We start from the raw sequence: 12982 nt of genomic DNA, 5'->3' as shown, positions 1-12982 counted from the left end.
ACACGCGGAGCGAGGCTCGGCTCTGGAAGAGTTCCAAATGGGATGCTTCGTCTCATGACATGCGATGCTCAGAGCGTAATTGAAATAACACGAGAAAGGGCATTTTGTTTCTTAAAAGAAGACATTTCAATAACTGTTCCTAAGGCTTATATTGTCGTTAGAATTGTATGTGCATGCTGGGCAGTGGCGGCACACGCCAGTGGTCCAGCGCTTCGGAGGTGGGGCTAGTGGATCGCACAAAGATCATCTTGTGCACTGTGAGGCCCTCAACCGGGAGGGCCAAGAAATGGCAACCCAACAATGGATTCGTGATCACATCCGTGTCACGATCATCCCCTTACATGCGTGATGGGTTTTTTCCGGGCTCTCCGGTTTCCTCCGACATGAAATCCAAACGCCCATTCGTGGAATTGGTCAAACATCCCAATGCAGGACCCTCCTGCGAACGAGTCTTCAGCCTCTGTGTGGCTTTCCGAGCTAAATTGCTGAATTGTGACTTAGTTTGTTTTCATCACGTTCATCCGTATTATGCCCTCTTTGACAATTTCATCACGATCTTCTCTATTTCCCCCCATGATATTTACGGGTGAGAGAGAGAGAGAGACAACACACACACACGAACTTATCTCAAAAGCCTGGACGTGGTGAGATAATGCATCCCAGTCTGTGGTTATTTTGGCTTCAGCCGGCGAATGAGACATTCCGGCAGATGGACCGATAGACGACCCTGACTGACGGGAGGAATGTCGGAGCCTCTGCCCCGCTAAGAAATCACCCCCCCTCCCCCCCTTGGTTTTCAGAGTGCTCACAAAACCCCGGCGCGCCGTTCACCGTCAAGTGACGGTTCCTGCACTGGGGACGTTTGTCGCCGGCTTCATTCACGAGCACCCCTGCGGCTCTGTGGCAGAGAGCCCGACTCAGAACCGGACAGGTTGCGAGTTCAAATGCTTGTACAGTTGGATGGGTTGACTCAGGTTATCGACAGGTCTGTGAAGTGAGTGCGGTACATTTATGAACGCGCGACTCTCATAACCGAGGTTGTCACGCGTGGGGAAGTCAACCGCTGTTGTCCTAAGACTCGCTCCTGTCATAGGAAGGTGGAAAACTTCCACCGCTGGCTCGGGGCTGTAAGGGGGAGGGGAGCACGAAGGCATCAAACGCTCATTTTGAGCAGAACAATCACTCTGAGTGTTGGGGGAAGAGTTTGCCCGGCTTGGCGACAGCTGCCAGTCAGGGACGCACCACAGTTGTTGAGGCCGCTGGTCCCCGCGGTCCCTCCTGGCTGCTCAAATATGTGGGGGCCGTTGGCCCCCGGGGTCTCTCCCTCACGCATCCCCTATTCCGTTCGCGTTGCCACACCGCCCTAATACCCACTAGGGTGTCGCCGGCATTCGAACGCGACGCCCCTACTCATCCAGCCTCACGCAGCGCTCCCCCGCTCGATGCGTCGCACGGACGTCCGGGTCGCTGGGCTGGAGAGCGTCTCGTGGCCTGATGCTGGAGCAAGAGAGAGAGAGATCTCCCGTTTTCGCCCCCTTTTTATCGTCCCTACATCAAAGGGATCTGCTCCGCCTGTGGTGGTGGTGGCCCCCTCCCAGTTTTTCTTTAAGAATAGGCGCGCGCCCGCTATGCTAATCAGATACGCTGCGTGTGTGGCGTTTGTTCTAATGATGCTCCTCCATCACAATGCTTATGCGCGGTGCTTATTCTAATTATGCTCCTCCATCACAATGCTTATGCCCCTCTACCTGCCCCGTCGATACGTGCGTGTGTGGGGTGTGTGGGGTGCGTTTCATCCGCGGTGGCCGAGTGGCCCCTCGCTGCGACCTTGCAATCTTAATGCCGGTCGCAGCGCCGCGAAGTAGCATCGGGGGAGGTCGTCCAATTCCCTGGTCGCCGGAAACCGTGAAAGTTATCCCGATAAGGGTTCCTCGGATTAAAGCCGGTCGGCCAGGTGACCTCCCCTCGAAGCTCTATGGGGGGGGGGGGGGGGGGGGGGAAATGCGTGCGGGTGTGTTCATGTGAGGTGAGGTGAGGGGGACGCGGGGTCGGCTCCGTCGCTTGGTGGTGGCGAGGTCGTAGATGGGGCGCCTGCTGAACGGCTTCGTGGCGGCGGCATCACACAGTCATACAACTCAGAGGCGTTCTGCCGAGCACTGCGATGGACGTCCCGCGGATCTCCTCCGTCTCCCGCTGACGTCTCGCGCATCGCAGTGCCGTTTGCGACCCCTTGGGGGGGGCAGGAGGGAGAAGCCGCGGCCCGCACGGGATGGGGGTGGCCCCGGGGCGTTGGGCACCAGTTGGGGCGTCGCGCACCGCGGGCGAGGCGGAATCCCTCGTGGCGAAGATCGTGGACGGAGCATCCGGGCCGATCGTTGTTCAAAGGCGTCAACGCGCGCACGCGCACGGACACTCACCAACAAAACACGACAAAGGTCCCCCGTGTAGCCTTAACAGACTGTTGGGGCAAGTGCTGTTAGCGAGCGCCTATGAATGTCGGGATGGCACACGAGGGGTGGCCGGCACCAAGCCCGGCCGCCTTTGTCTTACCAGGTGATGATTGCACATCGCAACAAGTGCTGTACTCATTTAAGGCTGAGTCGACTTAGGGGAAGCCCAGGATGGGTTCTGATTCCACTCGCCCCCGATGTCAACCGTGTCACCACCTGACCAATAACGGCGCTTGTACCAGGCTAGGTGCACCTTGAGACCGCGTGGAGTAATCAAAGCCTGGACAGAAAAAGAATTAGCGATTATCACGATGACAGAGTCAAGTCGTGCCGTGTTGGACACCGCTGCTGGACACGCGGCCCCTACCCGTGTTGTGCTCAGGCTCTGCCCGGGGAGTCTCTGGCGACTGCACGATGGCGCCGTCGGTTGGCGTGGTTGGTGGTGGCGGTGGTGGCGGCGGTGGTGGTGGTGGCGGTGGTGGTGGTGGTGGTGGTGAAGGTGGCGGTGGTGGTGGTGGTGGTGAGGGTGGCGGTGGTGGTGGTGGCGGTGGTGGTGGTGGTGGTGGTGGTGGCGGTGGTGGTGGTGGTGGTGGCGGTGGTGGCGGTGGTGGCGGTGGTGGTGGTGGTGATGGTGAGGGTGGCGGTGGTGGCGGTGGCGGCGGTGGTGGCGGTGGTGGTGGTGGCGGTGGTGGCGGCGGTGGTGGCGGTGGTGGTGGCGGTGGTGGTGGCGGCGGTGGTGGTGGTGTTGGTAGTGGTGGCGGCGGTGGTGGCGGTGGTGGTGGCGGTGGTGGTGGTGATGACCCACAGCTGGGAGCTCTGAGCCGCTTCGTGCGCGTAACGCCGTCGAGGGAGGGACCACTCCGCGAGGCGGTTCCGTATTTCCCCAGGTGGTGCTGACCACCCCTCGCGACCCCTTTGGATGAGGTCATCGGATACAGCGGTGTCCAGTGACCTGGTGAGCTGCGAGCGATAATCCGAGCCCGGCACCGCAGAGGCACGATCTGACAATGCGTGTATGTTATATTATGTTGTGTGTGTGTTGAACTTCTTTCGCACCGTACGTAGCCAACCATGCTAATCGGAGGTGCGGGGAAGGACAACAAACTAAACGCAAAACGAAAAAAAATAACTAGTTTCAATCGGGATGATTTAAAAGTGCATTGCTCCAGTGTCTTCCTAACGTCGGACGGAAGAGCGTTCCAGAAGGTTGCAGAAGCGATCGCATCTGAAAGCGCCGCGCGATTGAGTGACCGTCGGCAGGATGCGTAGTGATTGCAAGTTGCAACGTCTTGAAGAAGGGACGAATTCACGATGCGTGTGTGTATCTTTGTGCAAGACGAGAGAGCAGTTGAGGAATCGCAGCTTAGCCGAGCACGTGAACGTTGCTGCTTTGGCCAGAGTGCTCAGATTGCACTTTGTGAAATGTATTTTTTCAGGTTTGTCGCTGCTCATGTTGATTCTTCTGAGTTCCGGCTGTTGTCAGATCTGCCAAAGATTTCTGATTCCCACTGTGAGGCGTGCGATCGGACTTTACTGACACCACCTTCCCAAGGCGCATTGCATTGTTTACTCCACAGCCACATTTCCCAGCCTTTTTTTCGCCGGCGTTTGTCAGAGAATGTTTTTTTCGTATTCAACACGCACATAGTTACATCATACATACATGCACGCAAAGACAAAGATCACCCGTATAGCCTTTACATACTGTTGGGGCAAGTGCTGTTAGCCAGCATCTATGAAGGCCGGCACGGCACACGAAGAGGTGGGTGGCCAGCACCACGCCCGACCGCCTTTGTCTCTCGAGTGACGATGTTTACACACCGCACCAGGTACTCATTTGAGGCTGAGGCGACCTAAGGGAGGCCCAGAACCAGTCCAGATAATCGACACCGGTGTTTTCCGTGAGCGGGAATCTAACTCGGGTCGCCAGGTTCGTAGCGCAGCGTGAAAACCACCACCTTACCGCTCCCCACATCTAGTTACATAACGCATGCATACATACACACACAGACGCACCTACAATCACACGATGCACCATGACTCGTTACTTAACCAATCACACACCCAAGGCAGTTACACCGAGTGTCAATACATTGGGGGGATGTTTGGCCAATTCCACTCACGAGTTGGTGTTGGGCTTCACGTGGGAGGGGCACCGCAGGGTCCGGAGAAGATCCCCGACGGGGAGGAGGAGGAGGAGGAGCGACACTCCCAGCACCACAGCCTCCTGGGCACCGCGCAGCTCACGGCGCAAACGAGCCACCACCAACAACAACCCATCCATCTTTTTGGTTCTTTCGGTAAAGTCACGTAGAAGGGAAATAATAAAATAATAAAAATAAAACATAATAAAATAATTCTCACGACGTTTCGGAGGCAACACAAGCTTCCGTCTTCAGGTGGAACCGTCACAGCACGATAGCTGTATCAAGTAAGAAGATGAATCCCTGCAGTCACGAAAGCTTTAAATGGAAATAACAACCCATCCGTTAGGTCACCGGTTGTTGTTGTTGTTGCATCACCAACACCACCACCACGAGCTTTGAAACTACCAGGGACGGACGGCGGGTGAAGCTTGATTCACGGCTTTACAAAAAAAGAACCGAAAGTGTCGATGAGAACGTCTTGCTCTGAGAGTCAACTCTGAGAGTCAATTCTGAGAGTCAACTCTGAGAGTCAACTCTGAGAGTCAACGTAACTCATAAAATCCTTCCTTGTGCGGCGTCAGGAGGGGAATTGACGGGCCTGTGTAACACTTTGTCGTCATTGTGTTGACACGTTTTTGTCGTCGTTTTTCACGACCGAGTGCTTTCTAAATATGACGCGCGCCAACATCTGGCCAGGCAAACAACAACACATATTGGTGGCATCGATTTAAAAAAATAATAAAAAAATTTAAGCCTAAAAGTTCGTAATCGCAAGCAGATTTTGTCTTCGTTTTTCCTCAGTTGTGGTTTGGTTTCTTTGATTTACTTCGCATTTATTTACTTCGTATTTTTTGGCGGGTGGTTTATGTCTCTGCTCTCAGGACTCCGTGGCAGTCTCTGTCTGGCACGCGTAGCAGGGCAGCAAATCACCACCACCACCAGCACCACCACCACCAGCACCACCACCACCAGCAGCACCACCACCACCACCAGCAGCACCACCGCCACCAGCACCACCACCACCAGCACCACCAGCACCACCACCACCAGCAGCAGCATCTCGCTCGTCCCAATTCTATTGGCAGTCGTAGCCCGTGGTGGTGCCTGTCGCCTCACCGCCAACGCTTTTAACGCGCACTAATACGAGCGCGAGAACGACGCATCGTTTCAATTTAGATGCTGAAGTTGCACGCGTCGAATCGCAAGTATCAGAATTAATGCGATGGGTTTGTGTCACTCCGCCAGCCACTAGAGGTGGTAACTCTCACCGCGACGTCAAGACATGAAAGCTTGATGGCGAATCATTTCACCTTGCAGATGCAAGAAAAATAAACGTCTAAAACTGAAAGCACCAGGAATTATCTTGTCACATTCAGATCCCAGCTGAGCCCTCCTCCATCGCTCCATGAGTGTCAAGCCGATTGCTGGCGTGATAATCCTCGACTCACCGATTCACTCCGGTCGCTTCCTTGCCGCTCTTTGATCGCGACTACCATGGCCATAGATCCCTGGAACTTTCACGCCGCGCTCGTTCTCATCATTCGAAGGCCTCGTTCTACGCAAATGGCCGTTCCCTGTCGCCCGTGCTGTGGCCAGCCACAACAGTGAAACACGCCACGTCTCCCCGATCCGTGTCCAGCCACAACAGTGAAACACGCCACGTCTCCCCTCTCTTTGTGGTCAGCCACAACAGTTAAACACGCCACGTCTCCCCTTTCCGTGTCCAGCCACAACAGTTAAACACGCCACGTCTCCCTTCTCGTGTCCAGCCACAACAGTGAAACACGCCACGTCTCCCTTCTCGTGTCCAGCCACAACAGTTAAACACGCCACGTCTCCCCTCTCGTGGCCTGCCACAACAGTTAAACACGCCACGTCTCCCCTCTCTACTCGCACTGCTCTGCTTTGGCAAGATACTACAGTCTTGCTGTATGATATAACATAAAACACAAAGCGAACATGGTCTTATCTTCTGCGCTACCATTAGTAATCTATGTTGCTGCCTTTAGAACCCTCTCCCATCGTCCCTTGTTGCCGGGCTCCCACAACCTCGCTGAATAAAAGACACATGTTGGGTCTTCTCTGCTTTATTATCATTCGCGATCTTGACCTCTACGAGTGCCTCTGGGCCCGATCTCATTAACTGCTGCGAATTAAAAACAAGCGGCAATCCTGAGTTGACCAATGACGAATTCCACAATAAATTGTCCAATTAACAATACATTTCAAAATAAAACTTGTGTGTGTTTTTTTAAAAGCGAGAAACGTACTTAAACGTTTATAAAACAGTGTAAACAACCCCGATGTGTGGAGGATTCCTCCGCTAATGAGTGCGCCCTCCGGCAGGGCTGTGAGCGACGAGCGTCTGTCTGACGCGAGCCAGGCTTCTCCTGCCCTGCCCCTGGCAAGCTTCACGTTGCTGTGGCCAGGCGAGGTCGCGTCCGTCTGTCCATCCTGCGACGCCCTTCACTCGCAACGGCGTAAACATCACCGACACCAATGTCCGCGTCTTCACAGCTATTGGACAAGGTTGTCAACACAATCATTTCATAAATTCATCTTCATTCTGCTGTTGTCTTGCCCGCCTTGCAAGCGCCCACATTTTTCCATGCAGTCAGATCCACCCAACCAAAACGGAGGCTCCTTTAACCGACTGTCTCTCCAGCTTGTTTTCATTTGTGCTCATGCACAGCTGGCAATGTTGGCCCCCCTTAAAAAGAAAATACAACAACACGGAATGTTTCACCGGCTTGACTCGTCGATGATTGTGTACTACAGTTGGTGCAGAAAGCAGCAGACGCAGCAAAGTCCTGTGAGAACCAGCAGGCCCGCCATAATGCTCGCCCGTGGCCTGGGCGCGCGGCCAGCCGGAGCGATCAGCGGCCGCCCCGTCCCAGAAAGAGACGAGGAAAGGGCCCAGAAAATGATCGCCGCGCGCACAGATCCAGCCCGTGTCCTCGGCATGCGTCCATCTGAACAAACATTCCACCGCAGCGGACAGCGATCCCAGCTGTGGGCAGTTACTGCGCGGATACAGCAGGGCCCACGGCAATAGCGCTTTGGGTGGCTGCCCCGTGACTGCCTCTCAACTGTTAGCTTTCATTAGCTTATTGTACAATAACGTACAGAATGCAGCAACGAACGCGGGGCCGGCTTCTCGCTTGTGTCCGGACATAGAATTGTAAGAGTCGTGAGCAGGGGCTTCAGGCACTGCGAAAGTGAAAAGTGTCCGACGAGCGAACGGCTCCCAGTGGTGAGGTTACAGCTCGGATATACCCCCCCTCCCTCCCCATTTCATCACAAACAACAAGATGAGCTCCTTACTCTTTGGTTCTTTCGGTGAAGTCACGTGGGTGAAAAATAAAATGAAAAATAAAAATGAATAAAAGTAAATTAAATCACGACGTTTCGATTGCAACACAAGCAATCGTCATCAGGTGTGACAACTTATATAACCTCCTTAACTCCGGCATCTCTCCCACTTCAGTAAAAAAATTATTGCTGTGGTTGTCACACCTGATGATGATTGCTTGTTTTGCAATCGAAACGTCGTGATTTAATTTACTTTTATTTTAATTTTCACCGACGTGACTTTACCGAAAGAACCAAAGAGTATGGATCCTTGAAGTCACGAAAACTTCACATTTAGAAAGAGGAGTTCCTCTGTACTCGACTTGTGCCACATCTACACAACTACTGGCCTGGTCACGCCATCGAGCCGACTTCGTTGCGCTGCGTTACCGATGTGCGTACGGTTTGCCTTGCTGGTGCACTCATCACGTGGAGCTCACGCTCCACGTTTCACTTGCCACCGTTAAACACCTCGTTTGCCAGGTTGTGCAATATTCATGGCACCTTGGTTAACGGGAGAAACGCGCGTACTCAAACATACCAGCGTGACTGGATGAAGGCCTACCGTGTTGGTCATGAACGTTGTTTGGCCATACTTCACCACGCTGGTCAATTGGGATGGTGAAGATGGGGTGCAGCACTTGTCCATGATGCCCCTTGCCGCTGGTGTTGTATGTACATATGCTGAACTTCTTTCGCACCGTACGTAGCCAACCCGTGCTAATCGGAGGTGCCGCGGGATAGACTACAACCTAAACAGTAAATGAGTTTGTCAATCTCGATCAATTTATAGTGCGTAGCTTCAGTGGCTTCCTCATATCGGGAAGGAAGAACGTTCCAGACGGCCGCAGAAGCGCACGTGAAAGCGCCGTGCGATGCGGTTCGCTGCGACCGGGAGCCGCGGTGGCTCCGCTCGCTCGGAGTGAAGCGGCTCCATCCGGCGACGCGCAGAGGAGGACACGGAGGGAGCTTGAACCAAACATCTACTCCGAGGTAGAGCCCTCAAGAGGATGGAGGAGGAGGAGGGGGTGACTGGGAAGAGTGCAAGGTGATGCCTCACGCCGGCTCACCGTGGCGCGCGTGCCGCATGGAGGCGAACCCAGAGCTGCAGCAGCAGCAACACTTCATCCGTAGCCTACAGACAACCAAGAGGCTGCGAGTCGAAAGGAGAAATGTCCGGCACGGTATGAGACGTCTGTGCCTTGCCTCAGCGCAAGCGATCACATTGGCCATATCTGGATTTAAAAATATAAATATATACATCAACGGGATTTCGGGCTCCATTGATTATGTGCCCGCCGCTTTACTTTCCGTCCACAGCCCTGAGCCGGTCCACCCGCCAGCCGCTGTTGATCTTCCCCGCCGGGATTCGTCGTCTGCGATGTGGCAGTGCAGCAGTGGAGCAGCAGTCCGTGCGTGCGTGGCCCGTGGCCGGATGGTCGGGGCAGCCCTCGCACGAGGAGGAGGTGGGGGGCTGAGGGGGGCCTCGGCCCCCACCCCCTCCCTCAGTTACCTGCTTGGACGCCGCTGCACACCTGTGGGGCGTTTACGATGCGTCCCGCCTGTGTCGTGTTATGGATCTCACGTCTCACAAACCGGCCCAGGTACGGCTCGCCCCTCCCCACCACCAACCCTATGACCCGCTCCGCCTCTCACCGCACCTGCGCGTGCGTTTCATCTCCGTCGCCTCTAAATGCTTCCCAGCCACCGAGACCATGCGCAAGGGAAAATTGCATCCACATTGCTAAGATTCTCGGGATGCTGCCGCTGCTGCTGCTGTGGTGTCAGGGTCAGCAGCACAGCGGACTTGCAACCCAAGAGGTCCCCGGCGTGACCTCGCGGCGCGGCAGCTGCAGCAATGGGCTGTAGTTGTTGACAACTCCCCGTCCGCTGTCCACCCGGAACTCCGCCGCAGTTAGTCGATCGGCAGGCCTCACGTGGTGGGGTAGAGTGTGGGCACTCCCACTTTGACGTTACGGTATGTATGCGCTGAACTTCTTTCGCACCGTACGAAGCCAACCCGTGCTCGCGCCTTGAACGCCCAGACGTTTGACCAGTGTGGAAGAGTAGCCCAAACATACTGACAAAGCGTGGGGCCGCCTCATCCAGCAGTGGACGGAACAAGGCGCGGACACTCGCGATCTGCACCGCCTCGCGCCTAGAAGCCCCCCCCCCCCCCCCCCCCTAGGGCTCGCGATAACCGGGCTCGCGTCTCTGTTAGTTTGTTCTTCTCTCGACCAAACCTGCGCCCACCGACACTTATTATGTAACCAGGACCCCGCAGCCTGCACGCACGGACTGTCCCAGTCCCGAAAAACCCCATCGCCCCATCGCCCCCCCCCCCGCTACTTTCTACTGAGAGGGAGCCAGCACCGGGGGCTGCCGTCGTTAGCCGGCTCCGTGCTCCCAGCGCCTTCAGAGCTCTGGCACAATGTCCAGATGTCCTGGTGGGGGGATCGTGCGAGGTTCAGAGGTCAGAAGATTGATTTAAACTGGGGGAATCCGATGAGCTACGAAGCTCTTTCCCACAGATGTCCAGTCGAGTCTCCGTCAGCTGTCTCACAACTCACACCAACCAACCTCCACAACGGTGACTTGATGAATTGTCGTGATTTGCGAGGGTCACCGTTAAGTTCTGGTTTCGTCTCATACTTGGCCTCTCATCTCTATTGTTGATCTTTCTTGTTGTCTTGTTTGTAGAGTTGTATTCACTACATTTGTCTAACATGTCCTTATACTGTATATACACTTTTTTTTGCTGCAAACCACAAACAATCAAATCTCACGTGCGCGATCTGACCCTTACATCGAGGGCAATAATAACAGGTTTTATTAATTTACTCGACGGCACGTCTAATTCTTTGCATTTGAACACTTAGAGGGTTGTTGTTGTTTAATCATTGCAAAATGTGATGAGAATCCAGCAACATCTGGACGACGAGACGTGTGGCTGAGATTGCTGCCTCCTCCGATTTGCGCCCCTTCCGTTCGCCGCGAGTGGCTTCGCGTCGCTGGCGGAGCTCTTCACGGGAAAGAAAAGCAACAAACACAAACAACCGAATCAAATCGATGGCCACTGGACAACGATGGAGGATAGAGGGACGCAAGCACGCGGTGCTGCGCTTTGTCAGCGTGTGGTCGAATTAAAATATCCTGGTAGCAACAGCTGGGCAACAATAAAAATGACGATGATGGTGATGATGACGACCTTTGTTTATAGACGAGAGCCTCGTCCAGTCTCGTGACTCTCTTTCAAGAGGGTCCTGCATTGGAATGTTTGGCTAATTAATGATGTAAGTGGGGTTATTGGACGGGTTCTCCAGGTCACTAGAGTGCCTGGCCTGTAGCCCACGAGGTATAAGAAGGCGCAGGACTCGGAGCTCTGCACAGATGGATTCAATCCACTTTCTATGCCGCCTTTTATGGTCACTTTATCATCAATCGTCATCATCGTCATCCCATAATGTGTTTTTGTACAATGCTAAATTCACAACGCAGGTCTTCATGGAAGTTACAATCTGGATTTATTTATTTAACGTCTAAATGCAACCACGTTTTAAGATGCTGTGCACAACCTGGATCAACACACTTGCAGCTGACGTAACTTACAAGAGAGAGAGAGAGAGAAAAAAAATGCCTTGACTATAAAGCGGCTGAAAGTAAACACCGTAAATCTAATCAATGCCAAAGAGCATAGCAGTAAAACGATCTCATAAACATTTAAACGAATTCAATAGAGACAACCCATAAACACAATTCTGTTGGATTTGAGACACTATCCAAATGAGTTAATGCCTTGGGGATTGACCACAAAGCTGCAGACATAAACACACGATGAGCACCTCCGCTTGGCGTGAAGTCGCGTTGGCAAAGTGAACGGAGTAGGGCAGTGAATTCAGACGCCAAGCGATGTCCGTGTTGTGTTGTCGTTCTATTCAACATTCAGACATCCTGGCGACGTCTCTCATGTGTAGTCGTGTGTTTGTTGGACAGACGGATGGCAAATGCAACTACGGACATGGATCTACGTATGATTTTAGTTTTTTTGGTGATATTGTTTGTATGTATGTGTGTTGAACTTTTTTCGCACCGGACGCAGTCGACCGTGCTCATCGGAGGTGCGTACGGAAAGGACAAAAACAGCTCTAAAGAAATGAAGTTTCAATCGAAATTTAAAAGTGCACACCTCCAGCGGCTTACTAATATCAGAAGGAAGAGCGTTCCAGACGGTCGCAGAAACGCATCTGTACGCGCACGACCACTGTCCTTTGTTCGACGGTGAGCCAGAAGCCGCTGCGAGGTTTGACCGGAGAACTGAACGATCAGAGGAGGCTCGAGGAGGTCTTCGGGCGGTTCAAGGGTCAGATCACGGAACCCCGCACTGCTAAGATACAAAGATCGTCATCTAAATTGTAGCCACCTGCGATTAAACCGCATTCTCAGGTCAACACAAGCTGACCGTCTCAGCCCAGTCACGGATGACTTCAGAAAAAGATCATTATCACATATTCTTGGTTCTTTCGGTAAAGTCACGAAAGCTTTAAATCGAAATCATTATTACATTTCATGTGTCACTCAGCCTTGCTGCCCATTGCAGGGTTTGATGACTTACAGAGGTTGCAAGGCCTGCGAAACACTACAGCACCCACAGTGCCGATAAGAGGCGGTTTAAAGAAGCTGTTATCTTGCAGAGGCTGATGTTACACTGCTCTCTCTGTGAGTTCCGAATGGAAATGTCTTTGTCGCATGAGACTGCAGCCCACTCGACATCACGCAGGACAAAAGAGACGGCAAAGCGGTTCCGTTTCGACTTCAAGTGATTGTTCGCCCTCCCTCCAGGCAGCCCAATCAGCAAATCGTTGTTGTTTTTTGGCAATCTAGTTGAACTTAAACGTGTAAACTGCGTGCGTGCGTGCGACTGAGCGGATGTTCGCAGTTCGGCTCCGCAGCTCTCCGATGCGTTTTTGGGTCGTACCGCGGCGGCGTTCGGCACGATGTCCGACGTTTCGCTCCGCGTTCTGGGAGCTACATCAG

This window comes from Lethenteron reissneri, chromosome 26 (genome assembly GCF_015708825.2).
Source record: "Lethenteron reissneri isolate LAM-NWPU_2019-01 chromosome 26, ASM1570882v1, whole genome shotgun sequence".
NCBI lineage: Eukaryota > Metazoa > Chordata > Hyperoartia > Petromyzontiformes > Petromyzontidae > Lethenteron > Lethenteron reissneri.
The sequence above is the reverse complement of the archived record's forward strand: the minus strand, read 5'-3'. Positions refer to the sequence as shown.